Source organism: Aedes albopictus, chromosome 1, assembly GCF_035046485.1.
Source record: "Aedes albopictus strain Foshan chromosome 1, AalbF5, whole genome shotgun sequence".
In the NCBI taxonomy this organism is placed as follows: Eukaryota; Metazoa; Arthropoda; class Insecta; order Diptera; family Culicidae; genus Aedes; species Aedes albopictus.
The window spans coordinates 10,378,662-10,388,547 of record NC_085136.1 but is presented as its reverse complement, the minus strand read 5'-3'; the positions used below and the strand labels follow the sequence as shown (position 1 = coordinate 10,388,547).

At 41.0% G+C, this 9,886-nt stretch overlaps 1 long non-coding RNA gene across 1 annotated transcript; it reads right to left on the bottom strand.

Moving 5' to 3' along the window:
* Nucleotides 1-6,390: 6,390 nt before the first annotated feature.
* Nucleotides 6,391-6,864, bottom strand: LOC134289961 (uncharacterized). Its single transcript, XR_009998771.1, has 2 exons — nt 6,673-6,864; nt 6,391-6,640 (listed from the first exon to the last, which is right to left on the bottom strand). It is a non-coding gene; the product is annotated as an uncharacterized LOC134289961 (long non-coding RNA).
* Nucleotides 6,865-9,886: the final 3,022 nt, after the last annotated feature.

Sequence of the window (9,886 nt, the reverse complement as noted above, 5' to 3'; positions counted from 1 at the left end):
AAAACATCTAAGGACAATGATAAAGTCGGAACATTACTCTGTACAAATTTTACATCCCAAGTAACAAATTGACAACCTTTCAGCTTTCGTGGTAATTTATAAAGGTTTTATCATAGTAGCAAACATGCCGTTTTGCCTACAGAAAGCATTTGAACATGTAAAATAACTACAGTTCAAAATCTTACTTCTAATTGTTTTCATTACCTTCTGTAGCCCAAATTCAAATCAAATATGACATGGTATTTAAAACAAGTTTATCATAGCATTCTGTTCCTCTAGAGAACCGTTCAATCAAAACTACAAACATAGACTTATGAATGTTGTAATAAATTATTCTATAAATGTGCTTTGTTATTATAAAAGGCAGGAGTAAGCCAAACGGCTTTATCCAAAATCAAACGGCATTTAAGCCAGCCAGCTGATCGGCGGCTGCCTGCTGGTCGAGTGCCATCTTTGTTTTTGGCCCATAATTCACATCCCGTAATGACCCTCCTGCGCGAACCAGCAAGAATCTAGGTTTTTAACCAAAGCTAGCTCCGAATGGAAGTTGATCTCGGCATTCTCCAGGCCGTGAAAGTAGAACAGAACCTGGGACGGAATCACAAACGGGGCACTTTACAAAGCACTCACCAGTGCCACATCATGGAAGAGGTTCATAGCTGGCATCTCTAGTTGGAGGAAAAATTGGCACTTATAAACAAAACTCTTCTAAATATTCAGCTACTTACCACCACTCGATTCTCGATAGCTTAATATGATGGCCGATTAGAAAACGTCCATCGTACGTATTTTCTGCCGTTTGATAATCAAATACCCAAAATACGGTACTTTTACCGGAATGTATGATTCAAATGTAAACATCACATTCCAGCTGTCAAATTTTTCACAGGTTGCTGTTTAGTCTTTATATAAGTAAAAAATAACTAAACGGTTTTAGATTAACTTTTAACGTAACCATTTAGCTTGCAGGTTATTGTGGTAGATGGCATAAGAATACTAGATATGAACTTAAATATAATAAGACATATTCCAATATTAGTTAGACAGCTACTTTTGAATGAGAGTTTTCCTAATTGTAAACACGAACTGAAAATATATGAAGCATGATACACCCTTCTCAAATGATAATCGTTAATGTTCCTTCAGAACGTGCTCCACGGGAAATCAATCCAGCTTTTTACGCTTGACTAGGGGTGATTCTTTCTTGACAGATCTTGCCGACAGCCCATGCAGCAACACAGTAGTCGAGAATTTCAGTTCATTGCTCCTGAATTGTCAAAAATTTTCACCATGAACTTTTTCGGCTGGTATTCACTAAATAACATTTGTTACGATTCTAAATTTATTTCTTTTTAGATTTTATGGTCGTTGCCTGCCACCTTCAACTGTAGACACCGAGGAATTATAACTTTGTTACACCTGCTCATTCCCAAGGACTTCTAGCCCACTCAGAGTCGGCTCGTCGGCACCGAGGCCTCGTAAGAAGAGGGAAAACAATGAATTAAGATTGACGGTTTTCATTACGACACTCGTCCCCACGGTCCTAACTAATGTCCTACCACAAAACTGTGATTCGTGTATGGTGTCATTGTGGGACCCTCATGATGCTGCCTGGTGCCGTGCTGTCGTCTGTTCGTTCCAACCTTCGTTTTGCCCTCGTAGTGTGGCTTCACCTCCCGGAGTTGCACTTTGCCGACGCGGTCATTTCGTTCTTGTGGTTTTGGTGTGGATTCGCTTCACTATTCGGGGTTACCCCTGGGGTTCTCGACTATTTGGCCTGGTACGATACGTTCATCGGGATCACTACTAATCCGGAACACCTTCGCTTCATATTTGACCAGGTTCCCGTCTGAAGTTACGGATACACTCTTCGTCATCGGGTTGTGAGTCGTGTAGTTGCCTGTAGGTTTGCTTCAGGAATTCCCACCGAGAGTTGCTTCAGAACTTCCTCCGATGATACCTGGAAGTCATACCGGAGGTTTCCGGTGGCAACTCCTGTAGCAATCGCCGGTTAGATTTTCTTATGCAATCATCGGTGGAAATTCCAGGAGGAGTCCCCGGAATGAATTACTGGATGAATCACCAGTGAAAAATCCTGAATGATTCTCCGGTGGTAACTCTGGAAGTAATCTGAAATCCTCTTTGTGCTAGTTTACCATTTTTTTTAGAAACCACCAGAAGTTTCCCCCGGGGAATTCTGAAATAGGTCTTTCCGAGAAATTTCTGTTTATTTTTCCCACTACCCTTGAATCAAGAAATCCTTCAACAATTCAGCATCTGGAGGAATCTCACTATGTAACTCCTAGAGCTCTCGAAGGAATCTCCATGAAGAGAAGTTGCAACTCGCTGCAGTTTTTTTTTCGGCGACTTCCCCACCAATTAATCCGAGAACCCTACTGGAAATTGTCACTGCAAATCCCTTCCGAAAATCTGCAAGCATTTCCTTCAACTCTGCAACCATTTTTTACGAACACTGAATTGTATTTATTTTGCTGGTAACAATGGCAACATCAGGTGAAAATTTTTGACAAATCTGGAGCAGTGAACTGAAATTTTCGGCAACTGTGATGCTGCAAGGGCTGTCGGCAAGATCCGTCAAAATTGAATCACCCCTCACTACAGCGTAAAAAGCTGGATTCCATTACTATGTTGACAACTGGAAGCTGCAAGAATGAACAGAGGTTTGAGAGAATTCTCTCTCGCAATCTCTCTTCTTCCAAGTTATTGGAATGAAGAATGCTGAGAATAAGGGGTTCCTCAGCCAGTTGGAATGCCGGCTGAGGCAGTCTCACGAGTACAGCGAACTTCAACGGACGCGTGATGGAAGAGGTCCCGGAAAATTCGGCCGGTGAAAGTTCGGCCGGCACTTACGTGCTTTCGGCTCAAGGGCGCGTGGCGGAAGACAACGCTTCAGTAAATGGATCGTTCTCGATCCCATCCAATCACGACAGTTATCACTACAAATGCAATCACAAGACATTATACGTTAAATGATGCTTTTACGAAAGCAAACTGGAGATGATTGAAAAATAGATGTTTTCGCTGCCGACATGTTGGATTGTTGAATTTTTCTTGTTTGGTAATGATTTTCAAGCATACTTTCAGGTGGCATTTTTATATCATATTAACCGTTATGTGGCCGGCAAACTTTTTGCTTTTTTTTACACCGTGTATTTTAAATGGGTGCTGGGTACCCGGGTACCTTGCCGGCCACATAAGGGTTAATGATTTCGATGAGGGCTTTTATTTTTTCACATCTTCACTAGCATATTTCACATTAAATTTCATTGGGCAATTAGAGTGGCGGCACTATACGATAAATATTCACCGTGCGAAGTTTGCAAATTTGGAACGTATTAGTTGCATTATTTCTCTGGGAGTTTTGTTTTTTCTTTCATGATAAATTTATCAAGAGTAAATAAAATTTATAAATTCAGAATAGTTTCGATGAAAGTCATTATTAGTGTGGATAACATTTACCTACACTCCCGTGCAAAAGTTTGGGGTCACCCCCTCAAAAACATGGAAATGTTTTTCGGTCATATCTCAGTCATCTTTCATTTAATCCACTCGTTCTTATACTCTATCGAAAGATAAAGAGTTAGATTTGATTCGTAGGTACTTTTCACAAATTTCATATGAAATTTTTAGTATAAAAAGTTTACCTAAACTTACAGATTTTTCCTAAATCTGTACGAAAAATTGTTTTCCGTGTAATTTTAAAGTGGGTCGAACAAATTTTAAAATTAAAGTTGCATGAGAACCCTATTTCTATCCTCTTTGAGAGCCATTCATTAGATTTTAGCGGAAAAATTCATAACATAATTTAAATTATCGAATTAGGTTTACACGTCACCGTGCAAAAGTTTGGGGTCACCTTTCAAATGAAGTCTGAGTCGGATTTTTATCCAAATCGTCATTTTTTTTTTGGTGCAACTTCAATTCTTTCTATGACAGTTGAATGGCAAGACACAGAAGTGGTTATGAAATATTCATAAACTAAGTTATAGACTATGTTAAGGTAGAAAATAGTATATAAAATCCATACTAAATCAGCTAAGTTTGTTATATAAAGTGCGAAAGAGGAAAAAAGTGAGATAACAATTACTAATTCGTGAATTCTACCCTGTATAACTGTATGTGTTAAAACTACAAATACACCATTAACCCAAAAACCATTACAACGAATGTCATTTCTCCGAATGTATTATCACATTCGAGATTTTGGGTTTTGGTGGCAAAGCAAAGGGATAACTTTTTGATGAAAATGCCATTTAAATTAAAATGTGTAACATTCCTGAAACTTATGGATTTCGGGGTAATGGTATGTTTGTGGTTATAACGCTTACAGTTATATAGGGTAGAATTCACGAATCAGTCATTTTCATCTCACTTCCATCCTCTTTCGCACTTTATATAACGTACTTAACTGATTTGTATGGGTTTTATTTACCTATTTCTACTTTAACTTAGTCTAGAACTTAGTTTATGAACATTTCATAACCTTTTATTTGTCTTGCCATTCAACTATCAAAGAAAGAATTGAAGTTGCACCAAAAAAAATGACGATTTGAACAAAAATCCGACTCAGACTTCATTTGGAAGGTGACCCCAAACTTTTGCACGATTCAGCATACTAAGGGGTGACCCCAAACTTTTGCACGGTGACGTGTAAACCTTATTCGATAATTTAAATTATGTTATGATTTTTTCCGCTAAAATCTAATGAATGGCTCTCAAAGAGGATAGAAATAGGGTTCTAATGCAACTTTAATTTTAAAATTTTGTCGGCTCTATTTTGAATTACACGGAAAACAATTTTTCTTATAGATTTAGGAAAAACATGTAAGTTTAGGTAAACTTTTTATACTAAAAATTTCATATAAAATTTGTGAAAAGTACCTACGAATCAAATCTAACTCTTTATCTTTCGATAGAGTCTAAGAACGAGTGGATTAAATGAAAGATGACTGAGATATGACCGAAAAACATTTCCATGTTATTGAGGGGGTGACCCCAAACTTTTGCACGGGAGTGTAGGTAGAGTACTCTAGAAATGGTTACTATAAATGCTGGATTACTTTTGCTAAATACACTTCAAAACCTTCACAAGGATGGGCCAACTAGCAAGATTGTAATCTTCCTGACGTTATGGTAGAAGCAATGCGGATAATGTTGCTTTGGCTGGAGTTTTATTGAAGTAGATTTATGATAATCCTCTAGTGTTTCATAAACTGAAAATGTTACTTGGGATGATATTAGAGCCTGAAGCTCCCCAATATTTTGGTCCAATATGGTCGCCATCTATGATACTCTGGTCGCCTCTTAGACTCTATACGTTATCTCCATACCAAATTATCCCTATACTGCATGGTTTCAGAGCCCAAAACTCCTTAAAACGGCTGTCATCTTGAATTTTGGGCCGCCTTGGTTTCAATGCCAAATATACCCATATTGCATAGTTTTAGAACCTAAAAATCCTTGAGTCAGTTTCCATCTCGAATTGTTGGCCGCATTTTGAGCCGCAGTTTTCTGGTCATCATCCTCTTACCAAATATATCAAAATTGCATGGTTTTAGAGGCTAAAACCCCTTACTATTGATTTTTGAGCAGCCATCTTGTATTTTTGATTATTATCTGTTACAGTTAAGGCCCTTCACCCTAAGAGAGAGGCTCTAGCTAGAGTCTAGCTGATAGGGAGATTGAGCGCGCAGCCTCAATACAAAGGCACACAAAAATCCAACATACTGCTGTTCGCTATGAACAAACAGACACAAATAAGCAATAGGTCTAATTAGATTATATCCAGAGATTATTAAGATTGTAAATCCAATAGCACATAGATTTATTCATAAAAATACTGCCTGTAAATAGTTATTCCTCTTTTGTTATAATTTTCAAGAATAGAAGTCAAGTAATCAATGAATACTCCAGATCAAGAAACGGTCAAATCAAAGCCATCAAAATGAATTGTACACCCACTTGTCATACAATTAGGCTACACATCACACACATTCTGGATCGGCTAATAAAAGGAAAATGGGAGATTTGGGAACAAAAAGGGAATGAAAAGGATGTATTTGGAAGAATGGGGAAAGATGAGGTTTGCTACCGGTCCGAAATCTGTTAAGCTGCTTTTTTTACACCGTCAAGGTGAACACACCGAGTGAAGACTCTAAGTTCAAGTAGTTCTCAGGTGTATTATAAGTGTCTAGTGAAGCACAGTCGGCCATAGCTGAAATATTGGCCAGTGTCCAGAATAAGGAACAGAAAGGACCTAGCAGAATCAGGTATGGATACAATTTCTGGTAACCGGTAGCAAATGACCTACATCGGACTCGTCCTAATTCTCACGTGTAGGACCCATTGGGATTTTTTTTCTGAAATACCCACGCTTGGCTATTGCTGGGTAGGACGATCGACCCCCAGTACGGTAGGACGAGGTAACCACGTGCCTCCCCTTTGGCACCAGTTTTCGCCTAAGGCCAGGGGAACAGGAAAGCCGCAGGAGTGATCGAGTGACCATCCGACGACCTCGTGCTCGCCTATTAGTGAGTGACCCGATTACACGTCATCGTCGTTGAGAAGCCCTCCCAGCGTCGCTCGATCGCCAGCCCACACCCTGACCGAGATCGTCGCCCTCCCGTCGCCGCCAAGCCACCCGAACTTCACATCCCTTCGTCGCCAAGCCACCGTAGCCCCACTTCCCGCCGCCGCAGCTCGATTCCCGCCCATCACCGTTCGAATACCCATATGATCCACGCCGGCCGGCTCCCCCCCCCCTACACACACACACACACACACACACACACACACACACACACACACACACACACACACACACACACACACACACACACACACGCGCACCGGCGCACGTCGTCTTCGAATGCCCTAGGTTCTCAGAGATGCGCAGGGATATGCGCGGCCTGACGGTCGACAACATTGCCGAGGAGATGTGTCGCCACGAAGACACGTGGAACGCTGTCGACAGAGCAGTAACGGGGATGCTGTGCGCGCTGCAAAGGAAGTGGCGTGAAGACCAGAGAGCGCAGGACCGCGATCCGGGTAGGCATGATCCACCGCCGGGGACATGACTGAGTCGTCCGTAACGTGGCACCGGTTTTGGTCGTCAGAGCGCCGGTGAACCGGAAGTCTTCCACCAACCGGAATCGCCGGGCCGACTTTGGCACCATACTGGTCGGAATGAAAACATCGGTGTCGAGAGAACTTCCACCGTCGGGGACTTTCTCTGTCGGAGTAGGCTAGGTCCGTCCACCGCCGGGGACTAGACCGAGTAATCCGCGAAAAAGCACCGGAGCTTGGTCGTCGGGGCGCCTGTGAACCGGAAGCCAGTCTCCAACCGGAATCGCAGGACCGACCTTGGCACCAGCCTGGGAAGTATCGGTAACGGAAGAAGTTTCAGTGTCGGGGAACTCTTCGTCGGATAGGGTAGATCCACCGTCGGGGACTATCCGAGTCGTGTGCGAAAAGCTGGACGAAAAAGTGGAGTGGCACCGAAAGAGCACTGTTCGGAGCAATTTAGCAGCATCTAGAATAACAAATTTGGTGTATGTTTGTACCAACTGTGTCGCTGAATGGCGATAGGTTAGGTACGAACACAAAAATGATTAGAATAACAAATTAAAAAGAGAAGAAATGTGCATGAGCACAGAAGAAGAAGAGCGCATGAGCGCATTGCCCCCCCTGAAGCAGTCGCGTCAGTGGTACCAGGGGGATCGAGGCAAGTAGCAGAGTTTTTCCAATCGGTTTTCTCTGCTGAGGGTGGTAGGGAGGAAAAAAAAACACACACACACACACACACACACACACACACACACACACACACACACACACACACACACACACACACACACACACACACACACACACACACACACACACACACACACACACACACACACACACACACACACACACACACACACACACACACACACACACACACACACACACACACACACACACACACACACACACACACACACACACACACACACACACACACAAAGACCTGTAAGTAGTAAAGTGTTAGGTATAATAAATAGAGTAGTGTAGCAGGAGACCACGTGCGTTTGCTTTTCTGATTGGTATCATCATCTATGCCGACCCTGAGGGAGAGTGAGTACCTCGAGAGGGAGTCTGAAGGGTAACACATCTTGGATATTACTAATAAAGACAAATCAATCAATCAAATCTTGGATATTATGGTCACCATTTTTGTACTCTTTACATTTACTCCACACCAAATATACACAAAACGCATGGTTTTAGAGGCTAAAACTCTTTACGACAGCCGCCATCTTGAATTTTGGGGCGCCTTCTTAGATATTTTGGTCGCCATATTTAGACTCCGCACTTTTTCTTTCTACCAAATATACCCACATTGCATGGAATGTGAGCCAACAAATAGCTACCATCTCGAAATGCAGGCCGCCATCTTTGGATTTGAACCACCATCTTGAATATTCTGTTCACCATTTCTGAACTCTGGGCCATACCAAATATACCCATATTTAATTACTTATGATCCTAAAATTCCTTATAACAACTGTAATGCTGAGTTTTGGGCCGCCGTCTTGTAAATTCCGGTCGCAGTTTTTGGTCTCCGGACATCTTTATTCAAAATATACCCATATTGCTTGGATTTAGAACCTAAAACACCTTTAAACAGTTGCCATCTTGAATTTTGAGCTGTCATCTTGCATTTTGCGCCGCCATCTTTAATGTTGGACCTCCCTCTTGCATATTCTGATGATCATTTTTAGACTCCGGACATCTTCTCTATGCCAAATATATACGTTAGCGTGGGACACAAAAAGACATTTTACTCCTGTACACTCTTTGAGTTCCATTTTGGCCCCATATCAACTGTGCAAAATTTCATATCGATCGGAGAAACTGTATTCTAGCGCCAGCCATTTTAAATTTTCATACGATTTACTATGGGGAAAATAACTTTTTCAAAGAAAAATCGCCACAGGTTGCCCCTTAACCCCTAAAATTAAATCGATGAATGATTTCTGTTGGAAATTTTACGAGGAATCAACCCTCCGAAGACCACAAAGCGATCTAAGGCATGTAGAAAAAGTTATTGGTTGAAAATCGAATGACATGCAAACGCTCTTTAACATGTAAGGAATAACAATAAATAATAAAATCTCGTCATTTTATCGATCGGGTGAGGCCTAATAACTTTTTTCACGAACGTCGCATCGGTTTGCTGTCTTCGGGGGTCTGATTCCTAGTGAAGTTTTCTACAGAAATCATTCACCGACTTATTTTTAGGGATTTAGGGGTGATTCCTAGCGATTTTTCTCTGCAGGAGTAAAATTTCCCATAGTAAATCGTATAAAAAACTAAGAATGGCGGGAGCTAAAATATAGTTTTTTTTTCGATGAATCTGAAATTTTGCACAGTTGATATGGGGCCAAAGTGGAACTCAAAAAGTATACAAGAGCTTGAGTGTTTCCATTTTTTTGTATTTTTTCATATAAATCGTGTACCAGGCTAATATACGTATTGCATGGCTTTAGAGCAGGGATGCCATATATACAGATTTATCTGTATTATGAAGATTTTTGTGCATTCGTACAGATTTCGTTTTATATGAAATACAGATTTTTGAGCTAGAGGGGTTATTTTATTTTTATATGAGATACAGATTTTTCATCAAAAATTTGTATGGGATACAGATTTTTGAAAAGCGTGATACAGATTTTTCAAAAAATCATCTGGCATCCCTGTTAGAGCCAAAAGCTCCTTATAATAACCCCATCTTGATAATTAGGCCGCCATTTTGAATTTTAGGCCGCCATATTGTATATTCTGTTCGCCATTTTTTTTGGATTCTAGACATCTTCAT